Source organism: Manis pentadactyla, chromosome 11, assembly GCF_030020395.1.
Source record: "Manis pentadactyla isolate mManPen7 chromosome 11, mManPen7.hap1, whole genome shotgun sequence".
Classification (NCBI taxonomy): Eukaryota; Metazoa; Chordata; class Mammalia; order Pholidota; family Manidae; genus Manis; species Manis pentadactyla.
In genome coordinates, this window is record NC_080029.1 from 109,208,114 (window position 1) to 109,224,837 (window position 16,724).

Sequence of the window (16,724 nt, forward strand, 5' to 3'; positions counted from 1 at the left end):
TGGGAGTATCTCACACCCGTGACGGTCTCGGGTCCCTTCCAGCCCTAAGAACCTGAGTGCATGGCTGGGATTTGTCCAAGAGCCAGTCTGATGCCCCCTCTTCCACTACACCTGTCCCTCCCCCTCCTCTACAGCCAGATGACAAGTAAGAGTCCTATTTGGGCTGTAAGAGTAAATTTGAAGGTGAACAGGAAGGTGCAGAAGATGGCCAGAACAATCTAAGTCAACAATTTAAAACCCCAGCCTCCCCAGTCAAAAATATCTGAATAAAAATAAAAAAGACTTCTTATCATTAGTAAATTTAACAGTCCGCCTTGGTGGCTGCCTCCATTTACATGTTTATGCCCTTCCGTCTCACCTCTGGAACTCAGTATTTTTGCCTTTATTTAGGCAAAATGCAGGGTCTTGGGACTCTGTGTATTGATGGTCGCCCCCTGAACTTCAGAACACCTGTGTGCTGGCTGAACTTAACAAGAAATGATGCTTGCTGGCAGCACAGCGCAAGGTCTCCTATTAATTTCTTGAGTTGATCCTGGCAATATTATTATCTGGTCCAGGAAAGAACAGCTCTTTACTCATAGTATCAGATCTGAATTTTTTTAAACAACACTCTCTATTGCCCGTAAGAATGACTAATAACTGTTGGCTGTAATTTCCCAGAGTTTGTGGGTATGACTTCTACAGGGTTCCTTGCATTTGAATTTGCCTTATTTTGTCTGGGGCTTGCGAGGGCTTTCAAACATAATTTAACCAAAACCCCCAGTCGGCTCTCGGTTCAGCTGGGAGAACTTTGTGGTGCTCTTGAACTTACTGCCTCCCGCCCCCACACCTGAGAGTCTCCCTGAATGCTACTTTCCCTGCATCACACATCATCAATCAAACACCCAGAGAAACGCAGAAACCTCAGTTCTCAACTGCAATCAATACAACCACCTTTCCTGGGGTAGCTCTGCCTTCGTTTTGAAGGTCATGGAATGAGTCAGGGGCAGAAGAGGGGAAAAGAGGCCACGGGTTCTCTGGCTCCGTGTCTCAGAGAAATCAGCCTATACAGGAAAATAACCTCATTAAGCTGGACTGATCGCCAGGGAGAAGACAGCCCATATTAACAAAAATTTTGAACGCTCAAAATGCTGTTTTATTATTATTTTATATACAGTCTCAAGAGCTAGACAACAAATGTGCCTAGTGTAGGTTCTGATTCACAAACAGATAAGAGGAGATTGAAACCACAGTAGCCAAGTACCCCTCTGGGGAGAGCAAGGCTCTGCTTTCCTTGCAATTAATACCCTTATGTATGTATTCTTATGTGCATTATTTAAGTATTTATTTGCTCATACAAACCAGATCTGCTGAATACCACCATGTGCAATTCATAGTATGAAGTGCCATGGGGAACGCAGGTAGGGGTATCCTCAAAGAACTTGGTAAACAGCTATTTCTTAAGTGCTAGTAAACAAGTTGCTCCTCCAGTAGGAAAAAATAATCCCTGGAAATCTTACTTACATTATCCATATGCAAGGCTATTTAAACCAAGCAGATAAATGGAACATTTGTATATGGAAGCACTTCTAAAAAAGATGAATCAGATGACTCTTCTGCATTAAAACAAAAGACAAAACCCTTTGCAGTTTGAGCAAAGATTATTTCTGTACAGGGACATCTCCAGGGACAAGTGCCTGATCCCCAAACAGAACCCCAATTTTGGGGGCCACTCCTTACCGGCTGGTAATTTTACTCACGTATTCACCATAGAAAGAGTACAACCCGCTTTTTAGAAACATAGCCCTTGTTTAAGCAAACTATACATATATTCGTTTGCTTAGCAAATCATTTTGTTATAGATTTAGTCTGGCTAGAGTCTAAGTGATCACAACTGGTGACCTTATAGCAATACCTTTTCTACGAAAAACCCATCAGAGAACTAACGCATGTTATTAGTATTTATTCTTCGCCTTTTTCCTCTTGACTCCATTCTCTTTCCCTTCAGTTTATCAACTACAACTTGTTTTATTAAGTTCTGCATTCCAAGAACACCTGTATGCGTCACCAACATAATGTCATTAACATAAGTGCATGAAATGACCTACACACCATTAAAGAACTCAGCTTATGTTGCAGTTAGCAGACTAAGGAGGGAAGAAAATCACAAAGATAACCTAGCAAACCGAGGTGCGGTTAAAATAGCAGCCCCTTCCCATCACTCACTATTTCTTAGAACTTGTATCTTTACATATGTACAAATGAACAGTGTTTCTGCCCTGCCTTATTCATATGGAGCACTTACCTGCAGCTTTCGGGACTTCTGGCTCTGATGAGCCCCTAAAGAACCTGGGCACCCCCATGCAAAAGGCTGCTGACACCAGCAGAAAGCTGCCTTTCTTAGTTCTGGGCTCCCTCTTGCTGCTTTTGTCCCGTTTGACCTCCTGGATTCTAGGCCCTGCCCACCTACGGTACCACCTCTACTTGCCTCTCTCTGGTTCAGCTGACTTCCTTGGACTAATCTCCTTGCTGTGCTACATGTTAGATCCCTCGAGCGAGGCTGGGCTCTGGTCTCTCCTGGGCAGCCATGCCCTGCAGTCATCTAAGAGGAATGTGGGGAAGGAGGACCACACCCTCGGCTGATGCTGACCTCGTTTGATGACCGTTTCCAACACTGGATGTGAGGGCCCTCCTTTCCATTCCTCATCCTTCCCTCTCCACGTCTCACAAACGACGAGAACTTTTCGAGAACATTTCCCAGAAAAGTTGACGAGGGTTCAGGGAAATGGGAAGCCACAGGAAATCCACAGGTGAACAGGTTACCACGGACCACTGGGTCAAACACCAGAGCTTTTCCAAGGCAGACTGAGCCAGTTAAGAACTAGTGGGGTTACCTGTCCCCAGGCTATCAAGATGTGTAAGGGTGTGGAGATAATGGAACTTCACTTTTTTTCTATAATAATACTGTAGTAAAACATAGAAGTTTTCTTAGGATACAGAATTCCTTACCTAGGGAAGATAATGCCAAGACTATATTTTTATAAAAAGCCCTCCAGATAAACGGCTTCATATGTGGAGTTTTACTTAAGTGATAGCAGCTGCCCTTGGTTTACATAAACACAGAGGTTGAAAGGTTTGCTGAAAAGAGAGAAAAATAAAGGCGATTTGTTACCTCAAAACGGGTTGAGATCGACAAATGTGACCCTATTAAACCTTTTACACACATGCACGTGTGTGCACATGTGCACACACACACACAAATGGCCATTTTCTTTGAAAATTTTTGGAAAGACACCCTCCCGAGGAGAAGAAGGGAAGCTGAACTGGTTGAACACTTCCTTAGTGGAATAATTTGATCCTCCTTGAATAAAATAAAGGATAGGTTCTAAACAAATAATCTTTCCAGGAGGTTTTCACACCCAAAACAAATATGGTATAAACTCCTGAGAGGTTATCAGGATCAAGTCATGACTCTCGGCAGGACTTAATCTCACTCTTTCCCTCCATGTGTGCATCCACCCATCCCTTCAAACAACAAAATCACAAAGTATTTGTTGAGTGCTGACAATGTGCAAAATCCTGTTCTGGGGGCTACAAGGACCCAGGCAAGCTCTCAGTCCTCACAGATGCTGAGAGGGATGCAGCAGTTTGGAGTACATGTGTTTGTACCACATCTCCTTCATCCATTCATCTGCTGATGGACACATATGTATAGGGCTCCCCTCAGTCTCACTGGAAACTAGATGAGTCTCTCCACGCAGCACAACTAACTCTGGAGCCTCTGACCTTGTCTTAAAAAGACTATGTACTTAGGTAAAGGTGCTCATTCTCTTAAGGCTTAGCAAACACAGAAGTTGATAGTATGCACTTTATATACTTTACCTCTGGCTTCATTTTATTATTCCTGCCTGTGTTTTCTTTCCATCCTGATTCTTTCACTGAATTTTTATCTTGTGTACTGTATTTATTCTAAGCCATCTCAAATCCTCATGGGAAGTAAAGAAGACTAAATTCTTTAAAAAAGAAAAATACAATTACCCTACTAGATCATACAGTAACAATGACAAAGATGGTAATCCTTATTATTACAGGTAATTTCCATTGAGGACTCGTATGTGTCAGGCACCCTTCCAAGCACTTTACAAGCATTTTCTCAGTCTTTGTAATAATCTTCAAGACAGTTATGATTATTACCCCTATTTCACAGATGAGGGAAACAAAGCCCAGACTGTTGATGTAACATGCTAGTGGGTAGTGGAGCCAGGACTTGAACCACACACTTTGCTTGCAGAGGAGCTCCTTGGTCTATGCCTGCACTTGAGCCCTCCTGGGCCCCTGATGGGACAGCAGCCCTTTGCTTACTGGTCTGACTTAGCAGGCTTCCCTATGTGACTTTAGGACTCTTATGTTGTATCCTACCTAGTCTTGGGGGCCTTCTTGAATACTGGTTCCATCTTCTCTGTGACACCTCCCTGGCCCTGTGGCTAGAGCACCTGTACCTCTGAAGGGCGAGCTTCTTAAGAACAGAGGCTGTGTCCTCCTTGCTTTTAAGTCACCAGTGCCTGGTAGCATATATGAGCCATAGCAGATGTTAATAAAGGGCGGGTGGGTTGACTGAAGGCATGAAAGCTCTGTCACCTTCCTGTGAGCGCGGTGCAGCTCTCACAGGGCGGCACGTCCAAGTGCCGGCTCCCTCCCCCGACACTGGTCCCTTCACAGCAGCTCTACAGCTTCACCTACTTGTAGTTCTACCTGCCTAGGTCATACTTTGCAAATTAAACAATTATTAATCTGTGAGTTGTAAAGCATATGCATCCAGGTTTTATCAGAGTGAAGTACATTTCACAAAGAGAAAAGGTCTTCTTGATTAGTGATTATAAAATTGACTTTATTTCAATCTAAGTATATTCAAAAGTGCCACATGAAAAAATACAATGGGAAATTTTAATTATCTTATGAGTTCAAAGCATTTCAATGTCTTCTCTTTTTCCCAATTCACCTTCTAGCAATGCCACGGGCACACAAACCTTCCCTCTTCTTCCTGCTCTTACATGTCTTTCCCCTCTTTCATCTTCTATATTTTTTTTTTACCTGGGCTATTTGCCTCACAATTAATCATGTTTTACTTAGAAATACATACTATTGTGCCCAACAAATGTTATTTAACCCTTGCGTTGTTAATTCATGGTCCCATTTTTCTTCCGGGGACATATTTCTTGACAGGAGACCATGGTGACTTGTGTCTCTTAAAATTCTTCATAGAGTCTATTGCTCAAGTATTCATTCCACGTGGTTTGGGAAAGGCCATGGAATGTCATCAAAGATTATGTCTTTCAAAAACTGAATACAAATGTCCTCCACTACTGGGTCATTCATTAGTAACATGGAGGAGGTTCTATAGCGCATCCTCCAGGCAGAACTGGAGACGTTTGTTCTGGTCAAACGTGAATGGCAAGAAAAGTTTGGCGGGGCGGTGAGGTGGTGGTGGGTGGGGGGTGCACAACAGTTCCTGAGTGGCCACATATGCTAGGCACTCTGCTAAATATTATACACACTTGACTTCATTCAAGTATCGCAACAAACCTCAGATGTTGACAGAATGCCCTCCCCCCTTCTGCCTGTGATTAAAATGAGCTGAGAATTTAACTCAGCCAAGGTTATACAGCTAGTGGCTGGTATACAGCTAGGGGCTGGGGTGGGGACTCTAGGTTTATCTGATTCCAAAATTATACTCTTTCTTCTAAATTGCTTCCCAGGGTCACCTTCACTCTTAAGTGCATACAACCGGCTAGACTCTGCCTTTAAGCTCAGAATGAGGGAAATAAAGGTTAACGAGATGCCTGGTTGACAAGTCTAATAAACTAAAGGGTTTAGGACCAATGGGGAAGGGAAGCTGAAATGACCAAGTTCCTCGTTTTATTAGGATTGCAGAAACAAAGATGGCAAATGGTTCTAAGCAGGTCATCAATGGCCAGTTGTGAGCACCTACTGTGTGCAGGGCAATGTGCCAGGGCACAGAGTGGGAACAGACTAGGGACAAGGTCATATCATCTAGACAGCAACTGAGCCAGGAGGGCTCCTCTGGCCTTCCGTTCCTGCTGGAAAGTCAGCGTCCAATCACGTCTTTAAAATCCCGGCAAAGGTTCCCCGGTCTGGCGCGGGCCGGCGGAGCAGCTTATCCGCGCGCCTGCGCCTCCCGAGGGGCTGCAGACGCGCCACGGGGTCTGGGGGCGGCCGGTGTGCCGGGAGACGCGGAACCAGACTGCAGGCAAGCAGGGGGTTAATAGCTCCTAAAATAAAACCCTCTAACACAAAAATGTTATTTTAATTGTATTACATTGAGGAGCCCTGAGGGTCGTGGGGTAGATAATCAAAAAGGACAAGGAGGAAATTAAAAAAGGGAGGAAGGCAATCAAAAAGGCCATTTAGGAGAGCCCCTTAATCCTCCGTAGAAAGAACACTAATTATACTCCAGAATCTCCTTATAATTAACCCTGATATAAAGTGTTTTTTGAGCAGTAATAACTTTCACATTCACATCGTTTTGATCGCACACTCGTGTGAACGCCTCGCAAACAGCAGCCCGCACCGCTCGGTTGCTTTTCTTCCCCAGCGAGAGCTGCGCGGTGACGCCGCCGTCCACAACCGAAAAGACAAATATTCCTGCCCTCAGGTAACACCGCTGCTCCACTGCACTCAACCCGCTGCTTGCTTGCTTTCCTTTTCCTTTTTCTTTTTATGAGGAATAGTCCGAAACACAACCATCCCTGTGCCTCTCACTTTTAGCCTTTTAATATGACTTGGATTCTCCAATGGTTGCAAACCCACTAAATGGCCAGCTATCTTCCTTCACTAACAGACTCCTGCTTAGATTTACTTACACTCCTAGGCCACGGGGCACACAGTGCTGTAATCTTTCTTAATGTTTCCAGATACAAGCAAGGATTCAGGCCGACTCTGCCCAAATCCCGCCCAAAGAGCCACACATTCCTCGTTCTGACAGTGGATCCCTTTATGACCCAAAGCTCCAAACTGTCAACTAGGAAAGTTCAGGAGCAAAACAGAGCAGGGGAAGAATGCAGACAGTCCCACGCTTCAGGTGTCCGTCCGGGCGTCACTGAGAAGAAAAGCAAAAAGGAAAGGCAACTGTGAAGGGAGAGGGGCCTAGAATAGGTTTTGGGGGACTTTTTTCTTTTTGATGGCATGAAAATGAAAAGAATCTGTCCCTGTCCTCACATGAACCGGCCGTTGCTCCCATTCCGCCCAGTAAGAGAAGCAACAGGATTTCAGATCCCATGAGAGCCCCGGGGGGACAGTTTCAATGAGGCACCTGCCTGCCAAGTGAAACCCTAGGAGAGGTTCACAGGGCTTCTGACATTCACAGTCCAAAGGTACTTGCCCCCCTTTTAAATGCACTCCTGAGCCTGGCTTCATCTCCTGCCTACAAACAACACAGCAAACACATTTGAAAGGTGCTGACAATGGGCTGCATCTCACTTTAACCAGAGACGGAAAAACTGAGCTCTCTGAAATGTAGAGCCCAGTGGTTCTCCTCTGCGTCAGAGGATGTGAGCCGAAGGAATTTTCCCATTTTTTTTCTTGCCTCAAAAAGCTTAGTGTGGCAAGTACGAGAGAGGTGTAGATTAAAAAGAAAAAACTTATAAAATGATAAAGTTGCCATATAAATGTAAAATATGATTCCTTTCATCTGGCAGGGGTCTCCCCTTACGTTATCGCATTTGAACAGGAAGTGACACTTTAGTATCTCCATAGATGGGATATTTACAATTCCCTTTGATGGAGCATTTATTCTGGGTTTGATTAATATCAGCAGGACAGGGGCTGGAGGCCACTAGGAAGAGGGGAAGCTGATACCGATCTTTACCCTCCCTTTTTTGATGGCCCTTGCTTCGGGATGCAGGCCCCCACATCAGCCTCTGCTCTAGATCCCCTCACTCTGCTCTGCACTTTAGATGTCCCCCACCTCTGTTTTGCTTCACTGCTAAAGAGCCCCTTGAATAGCACTGACGAGGGTAACACATTCATTGGAAAGGCTCCATCTCTTGGCCACTTTCCTTCTTCCAACCTCCAAAAACATGTCTTTTAACAAGGTCTTCTGGGGGACGAGCCTGAACCAAAAGGAACTCCGTGTGAAGAACGCGGGAGGAACTGGAGTCGGGAGTCTTGGCTCCCAGTCTCAGATTAGTCACTCCCTACAGTGACCTTGCACAAACCCATTCACTCATCCGAGCTTCCATTTCCTTCACTGTGAAAACTGAACAATAGCAGACCCCCAATGTTGTACGTAATACGTAATACAAAGCTCTCATGAATTATATAAATGCATTTTAATACAACTGTGGGCAGGAATTTTAGTCAGGCTCAAGGAATCTTTTCAATAGGAGCCTTGAATAGGCTTGATCTACTATGCCAACCTATGACACGGAATCCATCCCAACCAGACTGCAGTAGTTAAACACAGGCCATTGTTCACCTGTTCCTCTAATTGTGTATGAAATCTAAAATGAAAAGTCTAATCCAACGTGCACTTTATATAGTCAGAGGCAGGGCTAATAATATAGTATTTTCTGTCTAACATCTTACCTTTGCTTTAAGGCTAATTACTGAAAATAGTTAATGCTTCAGTATTAAGAAATTTGCTATGGGCCCTCTTTTCCGGTTCCATCTCTTTAAGTAGCAGCACTGGCAGGACTGAATCAGAGTGGCTCTTGTCATGGCCTGTCACTCTCTACATTTATCTCTTGCCATACAAAACCACAAACAAGAGTAAACAACTAGTGTTTGGGAAGCAATTCTGAGAACGAGAACTTAGTATCATATTTAAATAGTCAGCAGTTCCATATGAGGCTCCCACTGTCTTACCTGCCTTCAGCTGACCAAAGGAGAGGGCCTGAAGTAGAAGGTGCTGGGAGGCCTGCCCACTGACAAAGGAAGATTTCATGTGTGTGCACCAGACCTCTGGGGATGATCGTCAGCAGCTGGAAGCTTCAGGGCTACCAAGGACAGTAGGAAGTACCATTCTTCTCACTCTGAGTATTTGGCCCAATGACCTTAACCTTCTATGACCTGATTTCTTTTGTTGTTGTCTTCCAATTAATTTAAACTATTCTTTCTTTAAGTTATAGAAGTAATACATGCTGGCTGTAAAAAGCTAAAACATACGGAGGGATATAGAATAAAAACCAAAAGACACCTTTCACTTTCCCCCCACATCCCCTAATACCTGTCCTCTCTTCTGAGGCAAAACTTTTAATACAACTTCTTCTAGGCTATTTTATATGCTTTAAATATAGGCTTAAAATATGTATATGTATATACATGTAGGCATTTACATTCTTTTCTTTGCACATTATTCTGATTACCTCATTTTATTTAAAAATATTTCATAGATTATTTTCCAAGTCAGTATAGCTGTATTTGCATCATTCTTCCTAACTGCTATGTAGTTATTATATAGAAAAGATAGAAAGGTGTACTATAGTCTGAATTTTTATGTCTCAGCATGTTATCTACTTCTGTATATAAAAGGGATGCTTCTTTTGACAGGAAGAATAGAGAAAAACTCTCCTGATAAAAATCTGGCATATAGTGAGGCTTACACACTAAGCAGTGAAGCAGCCCAGAATTTTTACCTCAAGAGACTTGAGAACTCTGATGGGTCGTATGGGGTGAACAACTGTCAGCGATGGTGAACGTGGTCATTTGAGCAATGTCAAGAAAAGGGTCTTGCCCCAAACCTCTGAAAAGTATACCCGAACTTTACCATTAGAAATTCATTCCTTTGGTCTAAACATGGCCAACAAACATGCATATGTTTTAGGAATGAGCAGCCACTTAATTTTTGGGTGCTTTCCTTCCCAGAAAGCATGATTCAATTTGAGAATGTTGAATGTTTCTGGTGGAAGAGGGTTCTAAATCTGGGGAGGGACACAGAAGATAGAGGTGATATGCCAAAAGAAGAAAACAGAAAAAAATAAAATAAAAGCAGTAAGAGTTCCAAATTAGCTGAAATATCAGCCACTTGTCTAGACATGGCCCCAACTAAGAGTAAGAGTTAACTTTAACAAGCAATTAACAATAGGCTTTTGTAAAAGGTGATGGCTTTCTTTTATTAACAGAGGAGTTAAGTACAGCCGGCCTGCTAACAGCCCCACTCCTGTTTATGGCAGACCTCACTAATCTATTGTGGCATTCTTTCCCACTGAAGCAGGACCCAGCCTCAGATTTCTTCGGTACTCAGCACTGAAGGTGGCCACTACCAGTTGATTACAGTTGGTGTCCAAAATGAGACCCAGTTTGTCATTCAGTCATGGGAGGCATTGTCTGCATTATCACAGGTTTGAATTTCACAAGCAGACATGAGTTGCATAAGCTTAAAATTGCTGTTGGGATTCTTTCTCAGCCAAGTATCTGCAGAGGACATGTCCCAGGAAAAACAGGAGGTCTCTCCTAACTAATAAATCAGGATCCTTCCACACCAGACTGGAAGTTCTGTGTGGGCAAAGCCTTTGTTCCCCCAGAGCCCCTGAGAACATGCAGCGTATAGCAAGTGCCAAGCTGAACAATCATCTCCAACAACCGTACAATGGAATCGAACACATCTCTAGCAGATGTTCAGTATGTAGAGTTTTTAAGAATTAAAAAGAGAAAAGAGTGCCTTATAATGTCTTGTCTGGACAGTGCAGCCTCTGCATATGCATTCCTCAAATTAGATATTTTAAAAAAACTATTATCTAAGAATACAATGTAATGTTTTTAAAAACAGAAACCATCGAGGAAAACAGAAATGGAATCTAACAGGCACAGGTTGTAAGTGTCAAATTGTTGGGTTATATAAGGTAGAAGGTAGGTGAGGGTGAGCCAGCACCTTCTGGATTCCTGAGAGAGGCAAAGTCAGTTTGCCTGAGCGGAAGTCAGGCCAAAGCTTTTCTCCCTGCGGTGAATCTTCAGCAAGCAGCTGGCTTCCTGCACCCAGAGCACACTGAATAATCTACCACCACATTTTGGGAAGCTTTCCTGGAATTTCAGTGTAGAAGTTGTCCCAGTGAATAAAAATTAAGCAAAAATAAAGAAAAAGCCTTTACCTGATTTGGCCAGCTTTGTTCAACTGTGTCAAAGGGAAGTCAGGACAAGGCCATCCAGCCTGGCTGAGTTGGGCTTATCATTCTCATTATCTTTCTCACTCACATATACATATACCCACCCACATACACTCACACACACGTGACACTTACACATATACTCACACACTCAAATATGCTCACGCATACTTACACATGAAAACTTACATATATTGGCACACACATTCCTATGAAAAGCAGATCAGATATTGCCCTTCCTTCCTCATTTTTTTTCTAAACAAAACAACTCTCTTTTGATAAAAATCCCCTTCTTCTAAAGGGACCCTCTCATGCACACCAAGCCCTGGGGACCCTGTGGAAAATAAGCACACACCTGCCCTGCTGCCGGCCCCTTTATTGCTGAGATGGTATTAATCTGTTCCTCTGGAGGGATTCTGGCTCAGAACTTTTATAAGTAGGAGACTCAATTATGTTTCTTATGAGCTCCCTAAATTTGGAAATGGAGCTAAATAAGGAAATACATTAGTCAATGTCCTTTTCAGCCTCCTCTCCTACTCATTTCTCAATCTTATTTCCCTGCTTTCTTGGGGTGATTTCCTTGAATTACTAACACCATCAATGGTAGCAACTATACACAGAGGGCCATGCTGAGATGGGAAAGAGGACCTGAGTGAGGAAGCCAATGCCAAACATAGACACTGAGTAAGATCAGTACTAAGGCCTCATGGATGGGTAGGACCCATGTGTGGGCCAAGCCAGTTCACCTTCATGCTGAATTCTGCTGGACAACTGAGTAGATTATTGTGCGATTCCAAAGAAATAATAAATTTCAATAGAGATCTTCATAGTTTAACTAAAATGCAGACATTAGCATTGTCAATATTTGGGGATTATGGAGGGCATCCCTCAAGAATGAACACTAGAGGGGAAAAAAGATCATGGCCTGAGCGTTAAACTGTATGATCCCACACAAAGGGTCAGGGCAGGCAGGTACCTTATGGATCGTTCCGGTAGACAAAAACAGAAACCTGCTGTAATTTATAAATATATCGAAAGAAGGTATGATAATCAAGTCTGGCAATGGAAGCGGGGAGAAAGGAGGGTTATAGAGGCAAACATGGGCAATGCCCTTCTAGGGATTTTTCAGGCTCCAGTAGCGGGGAAGTTGAGTTTCCTCACTTATGTGTGTCCAACTATCTGTACACAGATGAGGTGTTGGAGTAGGGAGATGGAGGGGAAAAAAGGAGGCAGCAGGAGAGAGGAGAGATAGGAGAGGTGGGGGAAGGGGGGGTGAGAATTGGGAGAATGACGAAGAGAAGAGACGAAAGCAGAGGGGGAGGAGAGAGAAAGGGAGAGTGAGATTAGATACAGGAAATGTGATTCATCGATCCTTCAGTCAGTCCCAGTTCATGAGCCAATGAGCATCTCTCTGTGCTTGGCATGAGTTTCAGTGTTTATAACTGCTGTTCACTCAGCTTGAGCCCTAGCCAGTGTTCCCCGAGTGTGGTCTTTAGGCCACAAGCATCCGTATCACTTGGGAATTTGTTGTAACTGAAAACTTAGGTCCCACTCCAGTCCTACTAAATCAGAAACTCTGTGGTGGTGCCCATCAATTTGTGTTTTAACAAGTTCTCAATAATTCTGATGTAAGATAAAGTCTGAGAACCACTGCCCTAAACACAAGCCATGATTGCACCTGATGCTCCATGAAGAAACAGCTGGAGAACTCCCATTTAAACAAACACAGGAACATCGTAGTTTTATACATTAGTCTTGGGAGCTTGTGGGATTTGAATCTGTCCTTACATTTCTGAATGTTGCAAAGATGAGTCTTTGAGCCTGTGAGGCTGAAAGATGGTCTTGGCCAGCAAGAGGGAATCACCAAGGTAATGATCCACTGTTTGATATCTTGGGACACCTGACCCCTCCATGTGCTAGGTGAGTCCTCCTCTATTTTTCAGACACTTAAACAAAAGCAGGTTTCCATGATCTGAGTATCTGAGTACCTTGGATCATGCTTCAGAAAGGTCCAGTGCTCTTTCCAAAAGGCCATTCAGCTCTGTGTGGCCAGTCATGGTAATCCTGTACCCTCCTTGATGTGACAAATGGGAGAAATTACTATGATACTTTTGACCATGGCTAACAATTGTTTTCCTGCAATCGAATACATCCATCTGGAGTTTGTTTCTATACTACTTTAATTGTTTCATTTGCTCTGCTATGTGCACTCAGACTTGACTTGTAGACAACTGTGGGCAGCACAGTTGGGTATAAAAGAGAGTTATTTAATGGTGTTATTTAAGGTTGCACTTTAGCCATGCAGTTTACAAAAGCAAATCCCTGTGAGGTATAAAGCATCAGAGAGTAAAACAACAGTCACTGACATCTCTTTAGAGGAGAGAAAGAAGCTGAGTCACTGAGCCTGCAATTCAAGAGAAGGCAAATATATCACAGAACAAAGAATAAACTTCCACCCTGGGTCACAGGACATCTGCTTCAGAGATGCTCACCAACACAGAAAGATTTGTTGGTTATGATAAAAGAGATCTGTGACAAGACATACTGAACAAAGCATCATCTGACCCCTACCTAAACATAGCTTCCTTTATAAAAGGTTGTTTTTTATATAATATTGCCAAACACTATTTCTGTAGCTCTTTTAAGAAGAGAGAGATCGGTAGTGTTATTGAATCTGTGGCAGACATCATTTTAATCTGTCTGGGAAAACATAGCACACCTATACCGTACCTGCCTAATTTGCTACTTAGGGATAGAAACGAATGCTATTTGATTAAAAACAAAACAAAATAAAACAAAATACTTACATTAGTACTGAAAGCTTACCAGCTTTATAACTGTGCTAAGCATCCTAAGGAACAAGAAAGATAGGTATCCTTTGGCTTCCAGAAGAGACAAGGTGAACAGAAAAGTTCAGTACTGAAATGTTTATGTTTAGAGAAGTCCATGTGATTGGAATGTGGCAGGAGAAGCCTTTGTGGAAGAGATGAGCTTTACCCAGTGAGTAAAATTTCACAAGGAGTTTGGCAGGAAATATAAGCAAAGGAGGACAATGGAGACAAAGCTCAGTGCTTTTTAAGATAAAATTCAGTTCCTCACCTTCATCTGGGGTGAAATACGGGGAAGCAGCAAAGTCACCAGTAGGAACGTTGATTTGCCTCCGCTGACTGTCCGAGCCCAGCTTAATCTCCCATTACCAGTTCTAATTGGTAGTAGATTAGATGTATCCATGCCCTTCACAACAGGGTATTATCTATCACATTTTGGCTGTCACCTCTCCTAATTATCTTGCTCACCTGTCACCTCTAAGAATTCATCTAGGGATCAAGCAGATGCTATCAGAAGCAGAGACTCAGTCTGGGGGTGGGAGAGAATGAACAAGGATGTCAGCTTGCTGCTGGCTAAGTGCAGAACCCATATTCAATCTTCTGCTTTCTTTCCTGGTCCCAAAGTATCTGGAAACAGGACTTTCAGGTTAGACTAAGAGTTTCATGGTAGCAATCTCAGCTGGTACAGGGACCTTGTGCAGATGACATGTGCTAGCAACATAACAGGCAGTCAGCATCACTAGGGAAAACATTTGAAAACACAACCCCTCTGTCTCCCTCTTCATATAGCACTGGAAAGGGGCCTTTCAGCATTTAGTGATATGAAAAGCACCACTGCGCCTAGAGGAAGACTTCTGCATATGCCTGCATTCAGTTTCAGTCTTGGCTTTGGTATCTCGGGTCATGAACTCTGATTTGGTATTCTCTGGTTCAGATACACTCTGATCTGACATTCTTTTTTCCCGTCCTGAGAGGGAATTACATTTGAGGTACGCTGATTTCCAGAGCATCTTTAAGGAATTGTGAGTTTGCTTCTGTGGCACTGTCTATCGTGGATTACAAAGATTTGTGGGCCTGCCTCACTCTCCCCAACTAGGACCTCAACTCCCCTGAAGGAGTCACCTTGGTGTTATCCACCTTGCTCAGCATAGAAACTTGTACAGGGAAAGCATTCAATAAATACACCTGGGCTGAAGGAACATGGCAGAGAGAATTCAGGTTTTTCTCAACTTCCTGCTGCTCAGAAGACTAAGATCTTGCTAAACCTTCATAAACTGCTCCCCCACCCTCTAGACCCTTTCTTAGATGCCACCTGTGCAGCTGTTCCTAAGTGTCTTGGCCTCCAAGTGTACTTGCAGTGCCTAGAGCCTGGACAATGCTACTACAACCATTTAACATGTACACATCACCAGAGGGGATGCCAGTGGGGTAGTGAGTGTAGCAATTTGCATGGAACAGGAGCAGGGAACAATCATGTTGATCATGTTGTCATTCCTGCTGGGTGGTTTTATAGCCAAACTGCATAAAACTCTTCCGGAAAAGCGGTGGTGTGTACTCCCACCTATTTCCAGGAAAGAAGATTCTGTAACTTCAGGCAGTCTGTTCCTCTGTTAAAAATTCACTATATTCCCTAATACCTGCAGGATGGTATTCTCTTCCACCTATTAGTGATAAAGACCAATTGAAGGCTTGTGTCTAGACCAGCGGTTCTCAATGTGTGGTCCCCGGACCAACAGCATCGGTACCACCTGAGAACTCAGCAGAAATGCAAGTTCTTGGACCTATCCCGGACCCACTGAATCAGAAATTCTGGGGTTGGGGCCCAGTAATTTGTGCTTTTAACAAGCCTTCCAATTGATTCTGATGCTTGCTACAGTTTGAGAACCACTGGGCAATAGACAGAAGCTACCGGGATCAGTGTCCAGATCACTTGTCAATGTAGAATCACCTGTTTGTTTGACCTAAGTTTCCTCTGTTTATTTCTGCTTGTCAGGAAGAGATATTTACTTTAATTCCATAGTTTGTGGGAACTGTCAACTGGAAAGGACAGGATACACTCTTTGCAGGCCCTGGAAGCTCAGGCTATTTGACTTTGAAGAACTACACAGCATATCCTAATTAATGAATTTGTCAAAAGCTGCTCCCCCTTTGTGAGGATTTTAGCAGAGACTTCTGTGACAGCCGTCAACTTTTATGGATTTTAACTCAGCAATTAATAGAATAATAGTTACAAGTGCAAGTTAAGTGCATATTATTTCTACTGGATTGGGTCATAAATAAGTAATACGGCTTTTGCAAGTGAATGGGAAGAGACCGCTGGAAAGAAAGACCTATTGGGAGCTGACGGAGGGAGGCCAGGCTGAATGTTAAGCTCTACCTTCTCATTTTAGTCAAGCAAGCAGTTCCACAGGGGACCAGCTGAAACCGTGGTAGATTCTGTTTCATTTGGTCCTTCAGCTGTATCTGGGACCCAGGCAATCTACCGAAGGGAGACCTTCTTGAAATTCTCCTTCCACAGAAATCAAAAGTGATAACAAGTCAATCATCAGAGGTAAGGAGAAGACAAGAAGCAAAGCTTGAGGATTATTTTGCAGCAGTTATACAAACAGCTAGGTTTCTTCTGTCCCCCCCACCTTTTTTTTTTCCTGGTATGTGAGCTAACTCTGGCTGCAACCCTTAATTCCAGGGTTTCTCTAGCCGTCGAGAGGCCTCTCACCTATTCCGAATCTGCTCCCCGCTTCAGAGCTATGTCACAACTTTTGTGGGCCCTGGGCACTTTTGCCTTCATAAGCCCCTT

General features: G+C 43.4%; 1 protein-coding gene across 1 annotated transcript in view; it reads right to left on the minus strand.

Moving 5' to 3' along the window:
• RORA (RAR related orphan receptor A) overlaps positions 1-16,724 on the minus strand; it is a 691,178-nt gene that overhangs the window by 198,000 nt on the left and 476,454 nt on the right. The gene's annotated exons all lie outside the window — the stretch shown is intronic.